Genomic DNA, 10,494 nt, shown 5'->3' with positions numbered 1-10,494 from the left:
CGGGGGTTCGCGGGGTCGGGGCGCCGGGCTGTGCCGAGCCCCCCTGCGCGCCTGGCCCGGGAAACAGAGGCTCTCGGGTGCAAAGGGGAGAGAGGCTGCCCTTGCCTTCCCTCTCCCCCTCTCTGACCATCTCGAGGGCAGCCGCCACGTATCATCACTCACAGCGGCAATAACAACAACACTAGTAACGGCAACGCCACCAACAGTAATAATAACCAAAGTTTGACGAGTCTCTAGCCCCGGGACCCCGGAGTCCTCTGGGACTTTCTCATGCCTCCTCTCGTCTGACCACTTCACAGCAGGAAGGCCAGGGACCACACTTTTCTGATGAGGGGACTTGAGACTTCAAAGGACCAGACGACTTGCCCAGCTCTCGTGGCCCCTTCATGGAGCCCAGTCTTGGGGAGAAGCCGAGGGTTCTCTAGGCTCTACTGGGGGCGGCAGCAATCAGCGACTCCCAGGGAGGATCCAGATGGGAGCGGAGGAGGGGCTTCCACTGATTGCCCTCACCTGGGTACCTCCCTCCACCCTCTGATGCCCGCCGCACCCTGGACAGGCCCCGGGGGCTTTCAGACACTTGTTCTGAGAGTCGCAGAACTGGATCCTCCTCTACCAGGTCTTAGCCACGCCCACCCACGGACATCGTGGGAGTTTGCTTAGGCTGGTGGGCAGGGAAGGTCCCACGCTGACCTAGGAATTTTTGTGCTGGTCTCAGAGAAGACAGAAGCAGCTGCTGAGGGTACAGCCAGAGCATATAGACAGGACTCCCCAGCTGGAGGCTGGGCTCCCTCTGCGTCCCCGCTGCGGGCCTGAACCTGGGGGCCTGTCCTGGCCTTGTGGACTGTTACCCCCAGAGTGGCAGCTCTGTCCCCTCCCTCCCCCTCCTGCTGAGTGCCTGAGAAATGAATAGATGCGCATTAGTGGGTGCTAATGAGTGTTAGCTGAACTGCCTTCCAGAGGGAGAGCGAAGGCAAGGAGGTGAGAATGAAAAGGAGGTCACCGGGGAGAGAGGAACACCGGGAGGAGGCAGAGGGGGCAGGCTGCCGCTTAGGGGGAGGGACAGCCCAGAGTGAGCGGGAAAGAGGTAACACAGAGTGAAGGTTCCAAAACCACTTGTTTTTTTGCCCAGGGCGAAAGTGTTTAGAATTACTTGCAGGAGCAGATGAGGAGAGAGAAGGTGTCATAAAAAGCCAGTTTTCCAGGCCTGTATGCATTCCCCCTCCCCCACCCTGCCAGTGGAGGGTCCAGGACTGAGGAATTCACCAAAGCCGCTGGATCTAGGGAGGCAGGATTGCTCAGTGGTTAAGAGCAGGCACTCCAGAATCAGGCTGCTTGGATTTGAATCCCAGAGTAAGCTGTGTGACCTTGGGCAAATTACATAACTTGTCTGTGCTTCAATTGGTCTCCTCTACAAAATGGGAATGTGGGTATTTACCTCGTAGAGTTGTTCCAAGGATTACATGAGCTCATGCTCCAGCTGCCCTTTGTGGAAAGAGAAAAGCAGCGGTTGGCTTGGCAAGAAATTCCTTGGCCAGCTTCCCTCCCCCGAGGTAGCTAATAGCTTCTAGAGGGGCTAACCCCAGAGTGAGGCCAAGGGGAAAGGCTAAAGACAAGCTCTTAACCACTGCACTGCGAGCCCCTTGGGGGCCAGGCTCAGCCCCTTCCAGCTCTGACACTGTCATCTGGGCTCTTCTGGCTCACCTGCTGAGCCCTCCGTGGCCCAGCTCTGGGGTGAGAGATCTCATCTCTGGCTCTCTAAAGACCCAAACCAGGACCCCCTTGCTGTTTTGGTCTTCCTGGCAAGGAAGCGAGAGTGGGGCTCAAGCTTCCTACTTTCCAGAGCTGCTGAGATGGGAGAAGATGTTGGCTTGACTGGATGAGGTCCTGAGTATGACAGCAGGGTGACTGCAGTGGCCTCCAAACCCTGCATTGGGACAGCCCTGCATCGTTCATTTTAGTTGTGTGCTTGGAGTCTCTTTCTGGGAGGGCTGCAGAGCCCAAGCAGGTCCCTTTGTTCCCAAGCTGAGTCCTGCAGAAGCAGTCACATTTAAGATTACAAGTCCCTGCTCTGGGGTTGGAGAGATGTGGGTGCAAAACCTACCTTGAGACCTGGGGCAAGTTATTTAACCTCTTTGATCCTTAGTAAAAATAGAGGTAATAATAATACTGGTGGCACAAAGTCAGTGTAAGGACCAAAAATAATGTAGTCAAGGAGTTAGTTACCAAGAATCCTGGCAGCAGTAAATATTATTATTATTATTATTAATGTAGGATGTTAGGAATTTTTTTTTGTTCTGAAATAGTAGCACAAAAGGAACTGAGTACCCCACTTGTAAAGCTTCTCCCTAGGATCCGGGTACCTCCTGTCTGCTGGGCTGCCCTCCACGTCCAACCAAAGCCGTGGGCTGTGAAAGGAGAAGCTGCCTGGGGAAGAGGGAGGAGCCTTAGTCTTCGGGGAGTGCAGCATCTGTGGCTCCTCTGAAGCCACTCTTTGCTGGGGAGACTCCAGAAGACCTCTCCAGGTCAGGGGGGTGCCTGCTGTAAGGGACCACTGGCAGGCCAGCCTGCTTCTGGAGCAGAATTCTGAATTCTAGGCCCCATGTGAAGACAGAATTGGTGCTAGTGTTTGACTTAGAACAGTCTGAAGGCCCAGGGTGTCCTGTCCTGGGTCTAAAAGGAAGGTGGGGGTTATTGCACCCTGTTCCTGTTCTCTGCAGCCCTTGGAGGTTGCTGTGACTTCTGGGAAAGGTACACAGAGTTGAGAGGAGGAGCAAAAGCCAGATATTGCTGGTTGATCCTTGGTGTTGAAGGAGGCCAGGGTGGAGCTGAAAACAGCTCCAAGAAAGCCTTCATTCTACTGTGCATGGTGCCCTTGAACTCCCCAGAGACCAGCTACAGTTCCTACAACCCGGGGTGACCAGGTAGGTAAGAAGATCTCCTTCTGGCCCCGGCCCCGGCCCCCCGTCCCGGCCCACCGAGGGTGGAGACATCTTAGAGCCAGCCCACCCCTCCTCTCCATGCTCGGTCCCAAGCCAAGACTCTAGTCTAGTTTGCAATGGGGGAGGAGGAGAGCTCTGAATAGGAGAAGAGACTGGAGTTTTAAGCTGGGCCTGACCAAGTTTAAATACCAGAACATGAGAATAAAAGCACAGATCCAGAAGTTACTCAGGGATGGGAAAGAGTTTCAGTGAGCATATTTGAAAGCAGTGACTATAGAAACAGAATTCCTTTGTGTTTATATCTCAATGAATTGAGACTTTTGTAATTATTTTTGGACGTCTGAGGTTCCACTGCACCTCCAGGATCTCCCCACACTTTTTATAAATGATGATGGCCAGGACCACGAGGATGCCTTTAGATGACTTCAGAAAGAGGGCTTTACTGTGTCTTGCTTGGTTATGTCCCCACAACTAGCCTATCAGTGCAAGAACTGGGCTCATTTTAAAGATAAGAAAACCAAAGCTTAGAGAGATTAACACCCAACCAAGACCTGGCAGGGGTGGGATATAGGGAACATTCTGGTTTCTCTGGTCTATGGAGTCCTTGTGGACCAGGTACCAAGGCCCTGGACAATATGTACAAAGTTATTCTCGTGTCCTGACCACCAGATATGCAGGGCCTCCTAGTAACAAAGGATGACACCACATCTCCTGTTTCGGGGATGCCCAGGAGTTCAGCTGATGGCTGGTTCCTCCTTCTCCAGAAAGGGCAGACCGGGTGCCATCCTCCCTTTTGCACCCCCAGGCCACCGGCTGCATTGTGAGCCCTGCAATCCAGTACCAAGGGTTGGCAAGACTTGCCCTTTGCCTCAGACCCCAGACTCGCTCTCCCAAGAAGGGAGGGAGGCCTGCTAACTGTGAGATGGTGAGATGCAGGAGAACAGATGACAAACAACTTTCCAGCCAGTATTCACTGGGCCGAGGTAATTGGCAGAGCTGCTCAGGGCACCTGGTGGCATTTTGGAGAACATCAAAGAAAAAATCAGAAACCCCCCTCGGTTCCTCCCTCTGCCTGGAAATATTTCTTCCAGATATTGCCTCCTTGGTCTTTATAATGGTTAGGCCTAGCTACCGGGGTACCGGAGAGCAGGCCTTGCTTCCCAGAAAGAAGGATGAAAGGGATGCAGGAGCCCAGCAGTTTCCATGGAAACGGATCAGGTTGAGGGAGAAGAGAGTCCAGAGGAACTCAGAGGTGGGAGCAGGACTTTTGAGTAAACTTGGTCTGAAGCCTGAGAATCTGTGGACAGAATACTTCCCTCTGAGCAAAGGATTTGGGTCACCAGGATAGCAATAGGGGGTGGAATGACAGTAGCTGTTGAGTGACACCCCCCCCTCCCCCAATAGGCAGGGACACAGAAGAGCCTGAGAGCTCAGGCTCCAGAATCCCACAGTCTCCTTTTAGCTCTTGGTTTCACTGCTAATCAGCAGTTCTGCCATGTGGTGGCTGCGTGATCCTGGGCAAGGCTTCCAACCTCTCTGAGCTTTCCTTTCCTCGTTGGTAAAATGGATTTAATTCTAGTAACTTCCTCATGTGACCTTTGTAAGCATTAAGAGTTGGAATGCATATAAAGAGTGATGCAGGGCCTGGAACATATGAGACACTCAAATGTTGTTATTATAGGTGAGTAAACTGAAGGCAGATGCTAAGGGGTCTCATCAAGTCAGTGCAGCCCACCCCTCCAACCAAAGTGCAATTAAGGATAGGTAGTAAGAGACTGCATTCCCAGAATGGGAAGTAGCTGCTGGAAGGGACACCCTCTGTACATCAGACAGACTGGTATGCAGCTGTGAGGTCTGGAATTGCTGCAGCCATCCTGACACCATGAGTGAAGAGTCTAGAGTGGCCTAAGATGGGGAACGGTATGGAGTGGAGACAGGATGAAGCCCAGTCTCAAAAGGCAAGAGAGAGAGACTGCAAGAAATTGGGTCACACGTAACATCATTTGAGCTGATGGATCAAGCTGAGCCCGAAGTACCTTGGACTTTTCAGTTATGTGAGTTGGTATATACCCATTGATGTTTAAGCCCATTTATATTAGACTTTCTTTCATTTGTTACCAAAAAGGCCTAACTGATAATCCAAGAAGAAGACAATTGTTCTCATGAGACCTGGACTTGGGAAACCTTCAGGGACTGAGGATCCTCCCTTTCACTGTGGTCTTAGGGCCGCAAGCCACTCCTGCCCAAATTCTGTCTCCATCTGCACAGTTCCTCCAGTTTCTTCTCTCCCATAGCGTGTGTCCTCACGACGTAGCCTCTCCTTGTCTTTCTTAGCTGCCTGGCCTTGACTTGTCCTCAAGAGTCACAGCTTCCATTTCTACCTAATGGCCTGGGCCTCTCTGTTTCCCTTTCCCAAATTCCCAAGAGAAGGATCTGATCGGTCTGGTTCATCTTTTTATGTCAGGCCATTCAAATCGTAGGTTGCTGCCAGCTGTGGATGGCACCCACCCCTTGATCTCATCAGTTGTGGATCCAGTTCAGAAGGGGGTGAGGGAAGTAGGGGGCAGCGCAGAGAACGGGCTGGTTTCCTTAGAGGGAGTCGTGGGCACGGTGGCGTAATGAACACCTCTAGTCTTAGGTGCTCAATGTGGAAAACTCAAACAGGCAGAGGGACATGTTTGCTGTAAACCTGGGTAAAATGCACTCTGACCAATGAGTCCCAATGTTAAAGAGCTGGGGGAGGGGGTGTCACCTAGAACAGAGGGTTGGCAAACTTTTTATGTAAAGGGCCATATAGTAAATTTTTTTGGCTTTTCACGCCAGAATGTCAGTCTCAGCTACTCTGCCATTGTAGCACAAAAGCAGCCAAGGACGATATATAAACAAACATGGCTCTGTTTCAATAAAACTTTATTTACAAAAACATGTGCTGGGCCGGATTTGGCCTTTGGGACATAGTTTGCTGATTCCTGATCAAGCAGAATGAATCCTAGGCTCTCACTAACCTCTTAAAGCCTCAGTTTCTTCCTCTATGAAATAGGGACACTGATAGAACCTACATAGAAGAATTGTAACGATTCAGTAAAATTATGCATGTAGATTACTTAGCACAGAGTCTGGCACAGAGTAGGTAGATATTGGCTGCTTTTATTCTCTTTATCACTGGGTGGGATCTCAGAATAACTGGATTCTAGTTCCGCCAATTAGCTTTATCAATCTAAAAGAGTCTCTTCATCTTCTCTGAGCTGAGCTGGGAGCTGATAATCCCTCTTTCCTGAAGGTTAGAGAAGATCACTAAAGGATGGGGGTGAAGGCGATTGAGTAAGACAAGGAGTGCAGAGGGAAATATAGCTGCAAATGAATCCAAACCTACAGGGCCTCTGTATGAGGCTGGCTTGGCCTCTGCTTGGGGGCCTGGCAGGGAGCCCTGGGCTCGATTTGCAAACAAACCTGCTCCATTTCCTGCCAGAATGGGACTTCCTGGTGGCTGAGAATTTGGATCCTTTCACCAAGGATAAGTAAAGGGTCCCTAGAGGAGCAGAGTCCCACTTCCAGGATTCTCTGGGATGTAGTAGGGATGTTGGAGTGAGGTGCTCAAAGAAAAGGGCTGTATTTCATTCATTCGTAAGCTCGTTTAAAATTGAATTGTTCATGCCCTCAAAAAAATATTTACTAACCATCAGCTTTGTGCCAGGCTCTGTAGTAGGCTCTAGGGATTTGCTGGTTAGAAAAACAGAAATAGGCGCTCCCTCATAAGTTTAAAGTCGAGTGGGAGAAACAGATATTGATCAAACCACACAATGGAACATAGAAGTGCGAACAGTGTATAACAGGAGTCCCGTAAATATCTAGTATTTAAGGGAGGTCATTCTGAGAGTGAATTAACCGGGAGAAGGGAGGTGGGGAGCATTCCTGGGATTTGAACGCCATGCCCCATGGCGGAGGAACTGTAAGAAGACCCGTGGGATTGGAGCATAGGGCAGGTGGGGTTTGTGCTGGGGGAGACCCTGGAGAGGTAGGCGTTGGCCAGGGCCCATCTCCAGGGGGAGGTGGGCAGCTCCCTTCCGTCGAGGGCAATCCCGGAAGAAGGGTGCAGGTGTGACAAGTTAGCAGCCAACACCTGCAGCAGCTGTGGGGTGGGAGCCCTGGTTAGTGACGGGGATGGGGCGGGGCCCCAGCAGCAAGCTGCTACACCCCAGACAGGACAGGGGTCTCGGAACCGTCTAGACAGTGAGAGACCAGGCCAGCCACGCTGGAGCAGTGGCCAGCAGGGAGGACCCAGTGTTCCTCCAAGTGACCTCCAACCCCCATCACTAGTTATCCGGTTATCACTGCCCTCCCTCACGCTCACACACCACCCTGGAGATGGAGGTGAGGAGAGGATGGAAAAGACTGAACATTTCTCCAAAGGAAACCAACTCCTCCAAAAGCGCCCTTCTGAGCAAAACAGCATGGTGGTACCATAAATTGTCAATTTTAAAGTGTGTTCTCCCATTCCTGCCCGGTCACTGCCCAGCAGGGTGGAGGTGCTTAAGGAAGACGGGGCCAATTAAGGGAAACAAAGAAACTGTATCTTCCTTGCGCATCCATCTGAGTGATTTGTGACCCCACGACCCTCAGCTCTCCTTTGTCACCCCTACTAGCATGGAGGTGGGGACCCTGTCTATTTTGTTCACCATTTTGCCCAGCTCTCAGCAGTTTGTGGCCCATATATACTTAATAAATAATTGCTGAGCAAATGAATGAATGAATGAAGGACAGTAGAGAGGAAGAGGATGCTTCTACTTAGAGACTCACGACCCTCTGAAAGCTCTAGAAATGAGCGCTTGCATGGACCTGGCCAGCCCAATTCCTGGCAATCAAGTGCCAGGCAACGGGCCCCTGAGGGTCAGCCTTAGGAGGGCAGCTGCTCACCCTGCTAGGGGCTGAAGCACCGTCTGGCGAGGGCGAGCTGCCTGGCTCTCGTCCTCGCCCTCATTCATTAATCCCCAGGTCTGGCTCATAGCTGCTTCCCTGCCCTGCTTTCCCCATCACGTCAGCGGGGATCCCCTCACAGGCAGAACACAGGATGGGGCTCGGGGGAGCAGGTCCAGGCCGGAAGGAGCCACACTGGGCCGCTTCCTGGAATCTTCAGCTCCGGCTGTGATTGCTGATGGTCTGACACAGGAGCCAGAAGCCTGGGCCAAGCCCAGCCCAGTCAGTGCTGGAGGGTGACAAAGGAGGAGGTCCAAAAGGAGGAGAGGAACAAGGGAGAGAGGGTAGCGGAGGGGAGGGAATGTGGTTTTCCAGGAGTCCCAGAGACAGATCGTGAGGTCTGTGCCTCCAGGGTCACCTGCCCACGGTAGATGCCAGTTGCACCCTGCTTTGGACACTTCTAACTATGGTACTGTGCTCCCCAGCTGCTGAGAGTGTTGACTGCTAGGGCTCAAAGCTGCACCATTCTCTGGAGAATTGCTTTCCTTGCCCAGGGATGCTCCCCAACAGCAACCGTGGAACAGCCCATAGGCAATGACTGACAGATCCGTGGCCTGGCCCCGTGCGTCTAGGTGAGAGGACTCTGTGGTCCATTCGTGCTCCAGAGCTGCCCAGAGATCAGGCTGGGGCCAGACTTCAGCTGAACCTGCCCCTTCTCCCCTGGCTGCTCAGGCTTCCTCCTTCTGGGCGCCCTCCCTCAATAACACCTGCACAGAATCCCTGTCGCGGGCTCTACTTTTAGATCAAAACTGACGCGCTCTCAGACTAAGGTTCCTCTCTCGCCACTCGTTGGAAAGCCCCATTCTTCAGTCTAGGACCCTGGTTTCTGACACTATCTAGAAACATGTGTTTTCACCAGAGGGCAGGGTATTTCCAACATGTCAGCGGTTCTAACAAAGCGTTCTAGCACCTCCATGTATCAGCTACGTGAACTTGGACTAAGACTTTAACTTCTCAGGGTTTCTATTGCTACATCTGAGGAATCGGGATCACGATACCACATTGGAGTGTGGCTGTGAGGTAGAAAAGGCCCGGGAGCCAGTGACAGAGAACCTGGCTTCAGAGTCAGATAGACCTGCCCAGCTGTGTGCCTTGGGTGTGTTGTTAACACCTGTCGTCTCTGTTTTCTCATCCAGAAGATGAAGATAAGACTAGTTATGTGAGAGCTCTAAGTACATGCAGAGCACTCACAGCAGAGCCTGGCCCGTGCAGGATATGAGCCATAGAAGGTTTATGTGGTACCTGCACAGACCGAGTACCCAGGAGGAAGTGAGTTTTATTAATGGGGATGATATGTCTAAAGCAGATGTAATAATTATAATGGTGATGGTGGTGAATACCTTTGGTAATCTGGGAGAGGGGCCTAGAGACTGGCCCAGAAGCATGGCAGGTGGCACCCTCCGGGCCTGGTACATGGGGTGTGGGCTGGGAGGGGTAGGCAGATGGAACCCACCTCAGTCAGCTAGCATGAACCCAAGGCCACTGTTCTGCAGCAGCCTGCCACCAGTGGCTTGCCGGCATGCCAGCCCATTTGTCACCCTGTCATCTCCTCCACACTTGAAAGCAGATCCCCAGGGATCATGAACAGAGCACGCAGGGCAAGGAGCCGCTTTTTTTCTCGAGGGCTGGAGAGGGGCAAGGACGGTGAGCAGAAAAGAATGACCAAGGGCTCGTCCTTGCGGAGAGGACAGTCTGACAAGATGGGCAAGGTGCACATTCTGTCTCACGAAGGGGACAGGACGGCAAGCCAAGGCTCTCAGGCAAAATCCAACCACCTCCTGTGTTTGCAGGGCCTGCAAGCTAAGAATGGTTTTTACATGGTGAGTGGTTGGGAAACATTAGAAGAAGATTTTATGAAAATGAAATGAAACTCAAATTTCAGTGTCCATAAGTAAGGTTTTACTGGGGATTGAACCCACGCCCCCTGCATTGGGAGGCGGATTCTTTATCACTGGACCATCGAGGAAGTCCCTCTTTTCAGTAACCCTGCCCTTCAAATGCTTGGTACTTTCTTAATGCGAGGCAGAGGGAAGAATCTGATTAATAAATTCACACTAAGGTGTTGGTGACTTAATGTATTTCACCCTCCTTCTCCCAGGAGACTGGACTGAAGGAGTAAGTCTTTGAGTGCTGGAATATTGGGAACTGTGGGGGGGGGGGGGGTGTGTGTGTGTCAGAGAGAGAGAGAGGAAGAGAGAAAACTGTTTAATCACAAAGGACGGAAGCTGTGGAGCCCTGGCCCTAAGAATATAACAGATCAATAGCTTCCTTGGGAAGGACCCCCTGGGAATGAGCCATGTGAGCCCCGCGTCGTGGCCCCTCGAGACGCCCCTGAAGGTTTAGAGAAGGTGCCGTGCTTCCTGATGTGAACTCCGCACCTGGGTGGTACAGGGCTTCTCTGATGACCAGATAGTGCTGGGAGAACGTGGAGTCTGTGGACAAGTCAGAACAATGGGGCCACCACCTCCCCCCAGGTGCTGTGCAGGAGGTCATGGTGTGGCCAGGGGACAGGTGACAGCCGGCTTTGTGCCTGTGTTGGCCCTGACGCTTGCTCTGCGGGCTCTGTGCTCTGGGTACCAGC

This window comes from Hippopotamus amphibius, chromosome 16 (genome assembly GCF_030028045.1).
Source record: "Hippopotamus amphibius kiboko isolate mHipAmp2 chromosome 16, mHipAmp2.hap2, whole genome shotgun sequence".
NCBI lineage: Eukaryota > Metazoa > Chordata > Mammalia > Artiodactyla > Hippopotamidae > Hippopotamus > Hippopotamus amphibius.
This window is presented reverse-complemented; position numbering follows the sequence as displayed.